This window comes from Pristis pectinata, chromosome 11, assembly GCF_009764475.1.
Source record: "Pristis pectinata isolate sPriPec2 chromosome 11, sPriPec2.1.pri, whole genome shotgun sequence".
Taxonomy (NCBI): Eukaryota; Metazoa; Chordata; class Chondrichthyes; order Rhinopristiformes; family Pristidae; genus Pristis; species Pristis pectinata.
The window spans coordinates 24,788,297-24,804,103 of record NC_067415.1 but is presented as its reverse complement, the minus strand read 5'-3'; the positions used below and the strand labels follow the sequence as shown (position 1 = coordinate 24,804,103).

Sequence of the window (15,807 nt, the reverse complement as noted above, 5' to 3'; positions counted from 1 at the left end):
CTGCCCTTTTTCTGCAGGTTATCAGATTCCAGAATCTGCAGTCCTTTGTTGTCTTCGCTTATTACCTTCCAGGCTCTGACTCCAACTCCAACTCCAACTCCAACTCCACCCCCCCCCCCCCCCCCCCCCCCCACCCCCCAACCCCAGACTGGCTCCATCTCCCCTTCCCCACCAGCAAGTGCCTCACCTCTCCGCCTTGCAGCTTTATACCGGCTATCTTCCTTCTCCACTGTCAGTCCTGATGCAGGGTCTCAACCCAAAATGTCGACTATTCCTCTGTCTTCACAGACGCTGCTTGACCTGCTGAGTTCTCCACCAGTTTGATTTTTTTTTTGCTTCAGATTCCAGTATCTGCAGTCTCTTGAGAGCAGGGAATTGGAAGTAACCTAAATGGGTAAATTCCATAATTATTTTCTTGTGAATATTGAAGTTTTTTGATGAAGGTCACTTATGCTGGGATATAGCACTTTTCTGACTTGCACTTAACTTAAGGTAAAACTTGCTAGACTGAAAACTTACAGATTTGGTACTTTGTGAAAAGCTGTGGTGTATGTCTTAAGAGAAAAGCCAGGACTAATACTCCACAGGTGGTTGCATTTCAAAAAGAACAGGTAGCAAATGCAGCACTTGCTTTAACAGAATAAAATGCCTTGTACTGTAAAGTATTTCTGTCTTGCTGTTTTTATTTGTCATAGAGTTGTACAGCATAGAAATGAGTCCTTTGGCCCAGTTTATGCATGCCACCCATGATGCTTATCTATGCTAATCACATTTGCCTGCATTAGACCTGTAACCCTCTATTTTCCTATTTAAGTACTTGCCCAAATGCCTTTTAAACACTTTAATTGTATCTGCCTCTAGCATTTCCTCTGGCAGCTCATTCCATACAGCCACCACCCTCTATGTTGGGGAGAAAAAAACTTGCCTCTTGGGTCTCTAAATGTCTCCCCTCTCACCTTAAACTTATACTCTCTAATTTTAGACTTTCTCCACCCAAGGAAAAAGACTGACTATTACCCTATCGATGTTCATTATTATATAAAACTCTTAATAATCACCCCTCGGCCTCCTGTGTTTCAATGATAATAAATACAGCCTATCCAAACTCTCCTCATAACTAAAGCTGGTGAATCTCTTCTGCATTCTAATACTACCACATCCTTCCTATAGTGTGGCAACCAGAGCTGTCCACAATACTCCTTGAGCAGCCTAACCAATGTTTTGAACAACTGTAACATGACATCCCAAGTCTTGTATTCATGCTTCAGCCTATGTAGGCAAGCATGCTGAATGCCTTCTTCACTACCCTATCCACCTGTGTCGCCATTTTCAGGAAGCTACGAACTTGTACCCCAAGATCACTCTGTACATTAACACTCCTAGGTCCCTGCCATTTACTGTACATGTCTTGTTAGTATTTGACATCCCAAAATGCATTACCTCACACTTGTTTGGATTAAATTCCATCTGCCACTGCTCCACCAACTTTCCAACTGATCTATGACTCTCTATCCTTTCATAACCACCAATTTTTGTGTCATCAGCAAGTTTACTAATTAGTCCACCTCCATACCCATCCAAATCATTTTTATATGCAAGTGACAAACAACAATGGTCCCAGCACTGATCTGTGTGGTGCACCACTAATTACAGACTGCCAGTCAGAAAAACAGCCTTCAGCCATTATCTCTTATCACCAAGCCAATTTTCAATCCAGTTCGTTAATACACCTTGAATCCCATGTACCCTAACTTTCTGGACCAGCCTACCATGTGGGATTTCATCAAAAGCCTTGCTAAAGTCCATGTAAACCACACGAACTGTGCTGCCTTCATCAATTTTCTTAGTTACTTCCTCAAAAAAAAAACTCAATTAGATTTGTGAGACAGGATTTCCCCTGCACAAAACTATATTGACTCCTAATAAGTCCCTGCCTTTCCAAGTGAACATAAATGCTGTCCCTTTAGATTTTTTTCCCCAATCATTTCCCTACCATTGATGTATGGCTTACCAGCCTGTAGTTTCCTGGTGTTTCCTTACTGCCCCCTTTGAATATGGGAACGACATCTAGCTATCCTTCAGTCTTTAGGTACCTTGTATATGGCTAATGAAGATGCAAAGATCTTTGTTAGAGTCCCAGCAACCTCCTCCCTTGCTTCCCATAGCATCCTGAGATGGATCCCACCAGGCCCTGGAGATTTATCCACCTAAATGTGTGCCAATATTCCTCCTTCCTGAAACAGACGTGTTCCAGAATGATCAGCATTCTGCTTCTCTAACTCTCCAACATCCATATCCTTTGCCCTGGTGAATACCAATAAGAAGTATGCATTTACGATCCTGCACACTTTCTCTGGATTCACACATCTGAAGGAACCTACTATTTCCCTGCTACCCTCTTGGTTCTAATATAATTATAGAAAGCTTTTGGGGTTCTTCTTAATCCTGCTTACCAAAGCCATGTTCATGTCTTCTTTTTGCCCTCCTAATTTCTTTCTTGTTCTCTCCTACATCCTCTAGAAACCTCAAAGGTCTCGCTCAAAATACCTATACCTGACATATGGTTCCTTATTTCTGATCAAACCTTCTAGTTCCTTTATAAACCAAGGTTCCTTAGTCTTTCCATTTTGTTTCTTATCCTTACTTGGGAGATGCTGACTCTGAGTTCTTACTACCTCGTCTTTAAACACCCTCCACTTCTTGAATGCTGTATATCGCTCTAGCAGCTGCTGCCAATCTACTTTAGCCAGATAGTCCTTGTACTGTTGAAATCAGCCTTCCACTAATTTAAGAGCTTAACTCTAGGACCAACTTTATCTTCTTCTGTGACTACCCTGAAAGTACCAAACCATGGTAACTGTTTCCAAAGGATTCCTCCACAGACACTTCCACCAGTTACCCATCCTCATTGCCTAATACAAAATCGTGTACATCCCCTTTCCTAGTAGGACTTTATACATATAGCCTTAAAATCCCCTCGAGCGCATTTTGCAAATTCCACCCCATCTAAACCCCTTACACTAAAGTAATCCCAGTCAAGTTAAAATCCTCCACAAATACACCCTATTGATTTTACACCCTTAAGACATAAACTTTGTGGGCTGAATGAGCCCCTCTTTCTCCTTCAATGCCTGGTTTTAGTAATCCCATTTCCGCTGGTTGTTCTTCTGTGCCCATCGACTCCAAGCTAATTCTTCTACCACCCACCCTCACTAGTAAACATTTGGGATGTGGGAGGAAACCTGACCACCCAGAAGAAACCCATGTGGTCACAGCAGAATGTGCAAACTCCACTTAGACCACCAGAGGTTAGGATTGAACCTGTGTCATTGGAGTTGTGAGATGAAACTGTACCACTGTGCCAGCCTCTGATTTTCCTGTGCAGTCACTATGACAGTGGAGCTGTTATTTTCTTGCCCACAAAAACTGCCTGATGGTGTTCTATCTGGTTTGCTATCAGCCCCCCTGATGTGTTGGGTCTGACAAAAGTTTTCTTTGCAGGTTGAAACCTTCAACAATGGTTTGCTTGCAGCAGCATTCTTGTTGTTACTGATGTCTTAGGGCCATGCTTATGCAAACAACAACGTAGATTGGGTGGTGGTTAGTTCAGAAGTTGTTAGAGGCATTGACCTGAGATCCTGTATTTCTCACTCTGACAAAACACTTCATTGGTTATAACAAGATTGTGTTACAAGCTTTGTAGGAGGAGTTGGTATTCCCATTCCCTGATTTCCAGAAATTTATATCCTTTGTATCTCTGGCATTGGTCTCCCAGTAGGACCAGAGAGTTCCCCCACCCCACTATCTCCCAAGTTAACAGCAGAAATCCTCCTTAACCTAATCCATGATTTCCATGGTTAGGATGTATGCACTAATGATTACAACATTGTTTCTGTGTTAGAGGAACCTTTTGCAAAAGGTACTGTACCCAGCACATTGTTCTTTGCTCTAATCAAGTCATGCCCTTTGTTCTTTGATCTAATCATCCTGCCCATTGTATCTGTCAGAACAGTGATATCAATGTCAGATCAACTGAGTTCTTGGGCTACTATAGCGATGCAACATTCAGATCTGTTCCTATTGGAGTTATCTATGAAAGTCATGATGTTTCAAATCCCGAACTTCATATTGAAGAGCGGAAGTTGCCTGTGATTGTCTTTTATCTTGGGATGATGATTGTACACCAGTTGCACACAAGTTTGATAAAGTACTTTCTTTATCTAGTGGCAAGGGGCTTCAGGATGACTTGAAGACCAGCCACTCCGACATGAATGTGTACGCGCACACACCACCTCCTCACTCCCATTCTCCCAGGCCTCAGTCCTCCCTGAAATCTTCTCTGCTTCAGTATTTTCACTCTACAGTCGCAGCATCCTCCATCCCTCATTTCCCTTCCCACTAACCCTTATCCTTTCTTTTGCACTATTTGTCTCCTCTTTCCTTCCTTGCCTCAGGCAACACCTTCCTCTCCCATTCCTTAGGAGCCTTGGCTCTGTATGTGAGGCTCTAAATTTAGCCGGTCATGTTGGAGGCAAAAACTGCTCCCTCAGATTGTATTCACATCTGTTCCCCTAAATCAGTAAGAGATAAACCCAGGACTTTACAAACTGTTCACAGTAGAGAGAGAGACACAACACTGCCAGTTTTGGGCAGTGTCAAAAAGGTAGCCATAGACTTAATCTTTGGAGGATGTGTCGATGGGATCCTTACTACACCACAGGCTCTGAAGTCTGTTGTAGTTGGTACCTTTGAAGAGACTCTTGGCTTTTGTACCAGAAAACACCAGGCATGGTATGATGGAATCAAGAGGAATTCCAGGTTGATATCTGCAAACACTAAGTGCCCTAGAATAGGGAAAGAGCATCACACCTCAAGGGAAAACAAACACCTCTGCAGGCTCTTAAAACTTAAGGCTCAACAGAAAATCCATGCCCTGCAGAGCAGATGGTAGGTGGAAATAGTGCAGGATTCTTCAGCAGTGCTAAGACCATCTATGGTCCAGGTACTTGACAAAAGGAGAACTTATTAAACAAAGGGAGATGGCTGCTGGAACACTTGGAAGAACTCTTTAATTACAGTGGTATGCAAAAGTTTGGGCACCCATGGTCAAAATTTCTGTTACTGTGAATAGCTAAGCAAGTAAGAGATGACCTGATTTCCAAAAAGCATAAAGTTAAAGATGACACATTTCTTTTAATATTTTAAGCAAGGTTACTTTTTTTATTTCCATCTTTTACAGTTTCAAAATAACAAAAAAGGAAAAGGGCCTGAAGCAAAAGTTTGGGCACCCTGCATGGTAAGTACTTAGTAACACCCCCCTTTGGCAAGTATCACAGCTTGTAAACGCTTTCTGTAGCCAGCTAAGAGTCTTTCAATTCTTGTTTGGGGGATTTTCACCCATTCTTCCTTGCAAAAGGCTTCTAGTTCTGTGAGAGTCTTGAGCCGTCTTGCATGCACTGCTCTTTTGAGGTCTATCCACAGATTTTCGATGATGTTTAGGTCGGGGGACTGTAGGGCCATGGCAAAACCTTCAGCTTGTGCCTCTTGAGCTAGTCCACTGTGGATTTTGAGGTGTGTTTAGGATAGTTATCCTGTTGTAGACGCCATCCTCTTTTCATCTTAAGCTTTTTTTACAGATGGTGTGATGTTTGTTTCCAGGATTTGCTGGTATTTAATTGGATTTATCCTTCCCTCTACCAGTGAAATGTTCCCTGTGCCACTGGCTACAAGCCCAAAGCATGATCAAATCACCCCCATGGTTAACAGTTGGAGAGGTGTTCTTTTCATGAAATTCTGCACGCTTTTTTCTCCAAACATACCTTTGCTCATTGCGGCCAAAAAGTTCTATTTTAACTTCATCAGTCCACAGGACTTGTTTCCAAAATGCATCAGGCTTGTTTAGATGTTCCTTTGCAAACTTCTGATGCTGAATTTTGTGGTGAGGACGCAGGAAAGGTTTTCTTATGACTCTTCCATGAAGGTCATATTTGTGCAAGTGTCACTGCACAGTAGAATAGTGCACCACCAGTCCAGAGTCTGCTAAATCTTCCTGAAGGTCTTTTGCAGTCAAACGGGTTCTGATTTGCCTTTCTAGCAATCCTACAAGCAGTTCTCTTGGAAAGTTTTCTTGGTCTTCCAGACCTCAACTGAACCTCCACCTGACCTCCACCGTTCCTGTTAACTACCATTTCTTAATTACATTACGAACTGAGGAAACGGCTACCTGAAAACACTTTGGTATCTTCTTATAGCCGCCTTCTGCTTTTTGGGCATCATTTATTTTAATTTTCAGAGTGCTAGGCAGCTGCTTAGAGGAGGCCATGGCTGCTGATTGTTGGGACAAGGTTTGAGGAGTCAGGGTATTTATAAAGCTTTGAAATTTGCATCACCTGGCCTTTCCTAATGATGACTGTGAACAAGCCATGGTCGTAACAAGCTACTGAAGGTCTGAGACCTTGGTAAAAGTTATCTGAGAGCTCAAATCTCTTGGGGGTGCCCAAACTTTTGCATGGTGCTCCTTTTTTCACTCTAAAATTGCACAAAACAAAAATAATACACTAATCTTGCTTAAAATGTTGAAAAGAATGTTTCATCTTTAACTTTGACTTTTGGAGATCAGTTCATCTTCTACTCAACTATTCACAGTAACAGAAATTTTGACCAGGGGTGCCCAAACTTTTGCATGCCACTGTATAACTCTGTCCTTGACATGATATGAATGTCCTTGACTCCATTCCACAGCAAACTATCTGGCCTGGACTTGTTGCCAGCCCACCAATAAGTAGTTGGAAAGGCCATATGTCAACTGGAAAACAACAAAGCATTAGGGACAGATTGTATTTCTGCCAAAGCTGTGCCAGGAGACCTTGGATGCTCCATTAATGAGCATCTTCAAGAAAGGATACAAATCCAAAATGTGGTAACTACAGAGGGGTCTTCCTGGTGTGTGCCAAAGGGAAAGTTTTTTGTAGGTATTCTCTTCAACTGCTGCCTCCTAGTGGCCAAAGAGGTTGCTTCCTGAATCAGTATGGATTTTGTCCATTTTGAGGTATAGTCGACATGATCTTTACTAGCATTGTTGATTATACCTGGTCTTTTTCATAAGTCTTTGACTGTCAGCCATGGGGGATTATGGACTGTTTATATTAAATTTGGCTGCCGTCAGAAATTCATCTCCGTTCTATTGACTGTGACATGATCACAATAAGCCATGATTTTGAACAAGGGATCCGGAACATACTCCATCTTAGTGCAGACTGGTGCCAATGTAGTTGTGTCATTGCCCCAACACCTGCCTCAAACTTGCTCAGTACAGTACTGCATCTCATCTCAAATGAGTTTCCTGTTAGAATGGAAGCAGAATGCAGGGCAAATGAGGGTACTGTTAACTTTATCTCGACTCCAGAATCAGGCTCACTTCAACCTCAGTCATTGAGCCACAATGAGCAGACAGTTCTCACATAGGCTCATGTTCTGGGCCCACGCTCCCAAGTTATGTTCAGCTTGTTCACAGAGAGGCATATGAGCAAATTGACTTGTACTAAAATCCACAAAACAACAGTCCTCATCAACCTACATCCTCTGCCAATATTGCAATCTAAAGATCCATGACAAGACTGGAAGATGAGGACCTATCTTGGGATGCACCTATCAATGAAAGCAGACATCATTAATGAAATGTGCAATCTCCTTAAGTGCATCAGCATAGCTTCTGGTAGTCAGAAGAGAAGAAATGTTTCACAGCCTCCAGCCCAGCACGAAGCTTGTGTTCAACTGGATAGGAATGATTCCTTCTCTCCTGTATACTTCTGAGAGATGGACTATCTGCAGTAGGCAGCAGAATACACTAGAGAAGTACCACCAGTACTGTCTCTACAGGATTCTCCAGATCTACTATCAGGATAGGTGAACAATTTTCAACTTCCTCTTACAGGCCAACATCCACAGCACTTGAATCTCTCAGTGCTCTTTCAGGCAGGCCGCAATATTCACATGCTTGACACTAGACTCCTGAAACAGGTACACTCAGCTCAGTCACTGCAAGAAATTACCAGGAAGGGAAATAATTTGAGCATGTTCTGGAAACCTCCTTAACAGAAACATAACATCCCAGTAAACTTGTGGGAATCTTTGGCCCATGATCATTCAAAATGGAGAAGGAATGTTCACAATTGCACTGAACATCTAGAGTCCCTTTATTGGGAGCCAAACATAAATGTCACATTACACCTGCCTGCCCTGTCAAGCACCATCTGCTCCACCTGTGGTCCAAGCTGCATGTCCCACATTGACCTCAGAAACCACAGAACTGCAGTGCAAGCAAGTCATCTTCAAACCTGAAGGTCTGTCTAAGGAGCAGTAGTAGTATTGGGTTAGATGATACTGAAGAGGAACTGAATTTTGCAAAGAATTGCCTTCAGTTCATTTGTGTTTTAGTCAAATTTTCTGTGTAAATTGCAAACTATTTTGTATTAATGTGACCTCTCAACTAATTTTCACTTTTCTATAGAAAGTGTAACACATTTTTCAGTGCTAAATTGCACAAATAGGTATGAAAGAATTGTGGTCCTGTCTAGTATCCACTGGGAGCAGAGAACCTTGATTTTCAAAAGTAGTCATTCTCCAGACAACGTGGATAAATTATGCCTTTTTAAAATGGTGAAAGATCCCAAGTTTCATGGAAATTTTATCAAAGTAATGGAAGCTGATTATGCCATCTGGACCAATCCAGTATCATAGTTGATTCTGTGCCTTCAGTCCATTTTCCCCTATGCATTTCATTCCAAAACTATTAACTACATCCAGAAAAATACTTGAGAACTGAGCCATAGTTGTTCACCCTCGTCATTAACTATTAATATATCCCTTATTCTCCAGTATTTTTTTATTCCTTTTCAACTCTCTTCCAACATTCCAGTCCTCCCTTTTGGCTTTTAACAATCTTCACTTGAAAACTATACTTTTTGTTGATTCTATACAGTGCTACAGGCATTCAACTTTTATTAGGTATTCTTTGGAAGACATGGATAAGTAATTTTTTTTAGTATGGGGAAATGTAGCCAAATCCTCTAATTTTCGATTCTGTTGAATCACCACTTGTAGCCATTTTATTCTGCTTTTGGTGAAAAGCCCAAGTACTTGGTGTTCACTCTCGCACATATTGAAATGCTATTTGGGTCTGGTTCCCGAGGTCTACTGGTACCTTTTGAAACTTGAACCTTTGGGAAGGCCAGCAGGATAAGGAACCAGTAACTTCTGTTTCATTTGACTTGTGTTTATAACATTTATCTGAGAAGTGTAGGAATAAATAATTTTTTTTTCCACAGAACATACATGCGATAACTAAATTAGTTGCACAGTTAAAGTAGATATTTATAACTTCACATAAAAACTTCAGTTATTCATATTTTCTTGGGGAGGAAAAGCAAAAATGTATCAAATACCCAAGATAGCAAAACTGTAGATGGCTATGAAACTTGGGATCTATCACCATGTTAAAAAGGCACCATTTATCCATGTTGCTTAGAGTATGACTAATTTTCAAAATTAAGGTTCTCTGCTCCCTGTGGGTGCCAGACAGGAGCATAATTCTTTTAAACTTATTTGTGCAATTTAGCTCAAAGAATGTATTCCACTTTCTTTGGAAAAGTGAAATTAGAACATTACAGCACAGTACAGGCCCTTCAGCCCATGATGTTGTGCCTACATTTTATCCTGTTCTATGATCTATCTAACCCTTCCCTCCCACATAGCCCTCCATTTTTCTATCATTCATGTGGCTGTCTAAGAGTTTCTTAAATGTCCCTAATGTATCTGCCCCCACAACCTTTTCCAGCAGTGCGTTCCACGCACCCACCACTCGCTGTGTGTAAAAAAAACAACAGCAACTTACCTCTGACATCCCCCTTATACGTTCCTCCAGTCACCTTAAGATTATGCCCCTTTGTGTTAGCCATTTTTGCCCTGGGAAAAAGCTGACAGAGGTCACATTAATACATAATTCTTTGTAATTTACACAGAAAATTTGGCTAAAACACAAATGAACTGAAGGCAATTCTTTGCAAAACTCAAATGGGACTCCCAACAAATAAATACCAGGCTGGTATCTCCCATACCATTACAGATCACATCACATCAGGAGATCTCCCATCCACCGTCTCCAACCTAATCGTGCCCCAACCCCGTACTTTTGTTTATGTCTCCTCCCCAAGATCCACAAACAGGACTGCTCTGGTAGGCCGATTGTTTCTGCCTGCTAGCCCCACTGAATGTATCTCCTTGTACCTCGATGCAGTCTTCTGCTCCCCTTGTTCAGTCCCTTCTCACCTACATCCGGGACACCTCACATGCTCTCCACCATGTTAGCGATTTCTTATTTCCCGGCCCCCCACTGCCTTATCTTCACACGGACGTCCAGTTCCTTATGCACCTCTATTCCCCCTGAGGAAGGCCTGGGTCTTTCCGTTTCTTTCTAGAACATAGATTGGTATTGGTGTTGATTTAGATCCAACCAGTTCCTCTCTACTAACGCGCTCTTTTGAGTACTGATATAGGATCTTGGCCCAAAACGTTGACTTCTGTTACCTCCACAGATGCTGCCTGACCTGCTTAGTTCATCCAGCAGCTTGTTTTTATTTTGCTCCATATCCTGGCATCTGCAGTCTCTTGTGTCTCTGTAGTTTTTGTTTACATAAGCTAGTGCCAATGTATTGCTAATGCCATCTGTGGGCCACTTGACTTCCTGCTTTATATGAAAGAGTATTTCATTTGGTAAAAAAACAAGTTCATTAAATAGAAAACAAATTGCTAAGCTGAAATTTCCGAGGAAAGATTTTCATTTGTTAAGTTACTGCTGTAGATAATGATGTAGCAGGGTTAGCATATTATCATTGTTGGAATATGTGGATTACAAACAATGCCAGCATTTATTACCTGTCCCAGAGCACTGAATTGGTTAATTTATACTAAAAACTATTTCCTTAATTGCAAAGGTATAAAATGAAGCATAGCCTACTTGATATCTCTGCTGTAGAGTGTTAAATAATCAATAGTTTTTGCATTTGTTTGAAAATAAATGAGAATGGGTTAGACTTGTAGCTAACATATAGTGTAAATGCAGTGTCTAATATAAGGTTTTTTTTAAAAAAGATATTTTATAGATTTGCACAAGATGCAAACCAAAAAGGTAGTAGTTGACTAAAATCTGAGAGCAACATATTGCATAGCTGCCAGTATTTTCTGACCAATAAACATTTGCACTTTTTACTTGACTGAAATGAACTACCATGCAAAGGAAAAAAAGTCAGGCAAAAAAAATGCCACTCATGTTCAGCTTCTTCACTTTCTATGAAGTTAATGATTTTCAATAACTGATCCAGTTGAAAACCTAATTGAATTCATTATTCCACTTTGAATTTCAATATATGAAATAGAAATGCAAAGAGATGTATGTTTTCAAATCAGGAGAAATGCATTTTGTAATTCTGCTCATACATGCACATAAGTTGGTACTTCATATAAACTTCAACTGTATTGCATTTTTGAAATCTAGTCCCTTTTAAGAACTTTCGAAAAACATATTCAGCTTGTGTTACTAGAAGTATATTGAGGCATCAGAAAAGATGCAAGAACTAGCAACGATGATATCAGAAGTGACAGATAATAACTAAGTCATGGAGAAAGAACTGAACAGACTCTGTCACTTTAACTATAAACAACTGAGTGGTGACAGAATGGACTACTTTAAAACCATTGATTGGTTTAATAGGATGGATGTAAAAATAGAAGAAAAGGATTTGGGTTTATTTACTACTTACTACTTTTCATGATCTTACAGCAAAGGAAGTATTTCTGAAGTGTAGTCATTTTTGTAATAATTAGGAAATACAGCAGATCAAGTTCTTACATAGAGTAATAAGAAAATCATTATACAATCTGGTTTGCTGCAATGTCTATTAACGGATAAATATTGACTAGGGATAACTGGTTATAGAAAAAGTTTCCATTCAGGGGGAGTTCAAAATGGGGAGCAATAAATATAGAAGGAAATTTAAAAGAATCTTTTTTTTAATCATCAAATAGAATAGTTGAGGTTAATAGCTTGACTACATTTTTAAGGATGATGAATAATTAAATCAAACACAAAGGACTAGAAGAATTTGACAGACCTGCAACATTTAGGATAGAAGGAGGCTCTTATGGTGTATATGCTGACATGGAACCTTCTCTTTTACATTGGCCAGAATCATACCAACTAAGAGTTTTCCTTTTGTCTTGCATTGCTTTCAGTTTATCTGGGCTCCTTTGTGCTCTGTTGAGTCAGGTGCTGCCTTCCTGTCAAGGCCAGTCATTTGCACTTCCATGTTTAGAGTAAGCTGTAATGATGTTTTGGAGCACAGTGGAAGATTAAAACCCAACTGAGTACTGTTAAGCAGGTTATTAGTGAGTAAGTGCTGATTGAGAGTGTTGTTTACGATACCTTCCATCATTTTAGGAATAAACCGAGATGATAATTAAATGGATTGGATTTGTGCTAATTAGTTGCAGACAGGACCGAACTTGGCAAATATCCACATTCAGTAGATAGCCGAGATGTAGCTGCACTGAAATTGCTTGGCCAGAGGTGTTGCTGGTTCAGGGACAGAGGTCTTTTAGTTGTCAGGTTCCATAGCCTTTGCTGTACCCAGTGCAGTCAGCCAGTTCTTGGTATTATATAGAGTGAATCGAATTGGATGAAAACTGTTTTCTGACGAGAATCTTGGAAGGAAGCTAAGATGGATTGTCCACTCAGCTTCTAGCTGAAGGTAGTTGCATTTACTGCCATTGTTGAGGATAGGCACAGTTCTGTCCTTGATGCTCTTCACTCTGCTTTGGAGCACCTAGACAACAGCAAAGGGTACATCATGCTGCTGTTTATTGATTACAGCTCGGCATTCAATACCATCAGCATCTCAGTATTAATCACCATGCTTCAAAACCTAGGCCTCTGTACCTCCCTCTGCAACTGGATCCCCGACTTCCTTATCAGGAGACCACAGTGAGTAATAACATCTCCTTGCTGACAATCAACACACGAGCACCTCAAGGATGCCTGCTTAGCCCACTGCTCTACACTCATGACTGTGTGACTAAGCACAGATCAAATGCTATCCATAAATTTGCAGACAACACCACTGTTGGTACAATCTCAGATGGTGACAAGGAGGTGTACAGGAGTGAGTTAGTTCGGCTGGTTGAGTGGTGTCACAACGACAACCTCACACTGAACGTCAGCAAGACCAAGGAATTGATTGTGGGCTCCAGGAAGGGGAAGTCGAGAGAACACAGACCAGTTCTCATTGAGGGGTCAGCGGTGGATAGGGTGAGCAGTTTCAAGTTCCTGGGCATCAACACATCAGAGGATCTATCCTGGGCCCAACACATTGAGAGCACCCCAGCAGCTCCACTTTGTTAGGAGTTTGAGGAGATTTCTACAGATGTATGGTGGAAAGCATTCTGACTGGTTGCATCACAACCTGGTATGCAGGCTCCAATGCGCAGGATTGCAAGAGGCTGCAGAGGGTTGTAGACTTGGTCAGCTCCATCACGGACACAACCCTCCCCACCATCAATGATGTCTCCAAGAGGCGGTGCCTCAAGAAGGCAGCATCCATCAGTAAGGACCTCACCATCTGGGACATGCCCTCTTCTCGTTCCTACCATCAGGGAGGAGGTACTGAAGACCCACAGTCAACATTTTAGGAACAGCTTCTTCCCCTCGGCCATCAGTTTTATGAACAGTCCACGAACACTCTTTATTTTGCACTATTTATTTTGTAATTTATCGTAATTTTTATGTCTTTGCACTGTACGGCTGCCTCAAAGTAAAAAATTTCACATCATAAGTCAGTGATGATAAACCTGGTTCTGATTCTGAGTTTTGAGGTCACGTGGAAGTCAAATGCCCATCATCTCTCCCATGGCAGAATCTGTGGGATTCCACTTTGGCCACATCAGCCACATACTTGCAGTGGGAGCAAGTCAAGCTTGTTTCAAAGAGACCTCAAGGAAAAAGTTGACTTTGACAATATTTAACAAAAAGGATAAACTTACTCATGTTGCCAAGAAATTAGTTTTTTCATTTTGGTTTATTTAAAGGCTTTTGTCTTGAGAAAATGCCCAAAAAACATTTATTACAATTGCCACTTTTGATTTATTCACCCCTTTCTCCCCTCTTTTTTTTGGATTGTGGTTTTCCCTGGTAGTTTTGGACTCTATTTGCTTACTCTAATACTTATTTTCCTAAAAACTTTTGAGTTCCTTTCCCATACCTGTGCTACACTTAGACAACTGGAAGCAATAATGTGTTCTCAAAGCCATTGTTTGAAAATTCTTGCTTCCATGAAAAATGCTTAAATTTTTATCTTAATAAATAGGTTGTAGAGTTGTACAGCATAGAAACAGGCCTTTTGACCCACCGCATCTTTGCCAACCAGCATGCCTGTCAAAACTAATCCCACTTGCTTGCATTAATTCCATATTCCTCTACACCTTGCTTATTCAAGTACCTGTCCAGTTGCCTCTTAAATGTTGTTACTGTTCCTGCCTCCATTACCTCCTCTGGCAGCTCATTCCAGATACCAATTATGCTTTTGTGTGTAAAATTTACCTCTTGGATCCCCTTTAAACCTCCTCCCTCTGACCTTAAGCTTGTGCCCTGTAGTTTTATTCACCCCTGCTATGGGAAACAGACTCTGGTTATCTATCCTATCTATGCCTTTCTAAATTTTGTATCTCTATTTCAGCATCTTCCACTCTAGGGAAAACAGACTTAGCCTATCCAATTTCTCATAACTCAAGCCCTCCAACGAAAGTGTGAATCTTCTCTGTTGGAGTGAAGGACAAGGCTGGCAAGATTAGGGAACATTGGCTGATGAGGAATGTGAATCTTTTCTGCACATTCTCTTAATCACATCTTTCCTGAACTGCACACAGTACTCCAAGTGTAGCCTAAATAATGTTTTGTACAACTGTACTATGATGTCCCAGCACTTGTACTCAATGCCTCAGCTGATGAAGACATGCATACCATGCACCAGCCTGTCTACCTGTGTTGCCACTTTTAGGGAACTATGTACTTGTACATCAAGGTCTCTCTGTTCAACAACACTCCACAGGGAGTGGAGGCCCCTAGGCCCTGCCATTCACTGTGCATGTACTGCCCTGGTTTAAAGATCCAAAATGCATCACTTTTCATTTGAGTTAAATTTGATTTGCCATTCCCTTGTCCACTTTCCCAGTTGAACCTTTTTCACTACCCACTATACCACCAATTTTAGTGTCATTTGCAAACTTGCTAATCATGCCATGTGCCTTCTCAACAAAATCATTAATATACATGACAAACAACAGAGGGCCCAGCACCAATTCATATGGCACACCACTGGTCAGAGGCCTCCAATCTGGAAAAACAACTCTCCACTACCACCCTCTGCCTCCTACTACCAAGCCAATTTTGTATCCAGTTAGCTAGCTCACGCAGGATCCTATGTGTTCTAACCTTCTGGACTAGCCTACTGTGCCGGACCATGTTATGGCCTCGTTAGAGTCCATGGAGATTATGTTTACTTCCCTGCCTTCGTCCATCCTCTTGATGACCTCTTCAAAAGCAAACTCAATCAAATTCCCATACATAAAGCCATGCTGACTCTCCCTAATTGGTCCTTGACTTTTCAAATGCAAACAAATCCTGTCCCTCAGAATCCCTTCCAATAACTTTCCCATCACTGAATTAAGGCTCATTGGTATTGGTTTATTATTCACTTGTAC

At 41.2% G+C, this 15,807-nt stretch overlaps 1 protein-coding gene across 14 annotated transcripts in view; it reads left to right on the top strand.

The window, feature by feature from the left end:
* The window catches only part of pds5b (PDS5 cohesin associated factor B), a 194,857-nt gene that overhangs the window by 20,765 nt on the left and 158,285 nt on the right, over nt 1–15,807 (top strand). For 9 of the 14 annotated variants that reach the window (XM_052026040.1, XM_052026027.1, XM_052026038.1 and 6 more), the window contains one exon: nt 5,240–5,296. The exons of 4 other annotated variants lie outside the window; for them this stretch is intronic. The gene's annotated coding sequence lies outside the window, so the exon portion shown is untranslated. Of the gene's footprint in view, nt 1–341; nt 395–5,239; nt 5,297–15,807 lie in introns of those variants that run through there. One more of the 14 variants, XM_052026037.1, reaches the window with a different exon arrangement.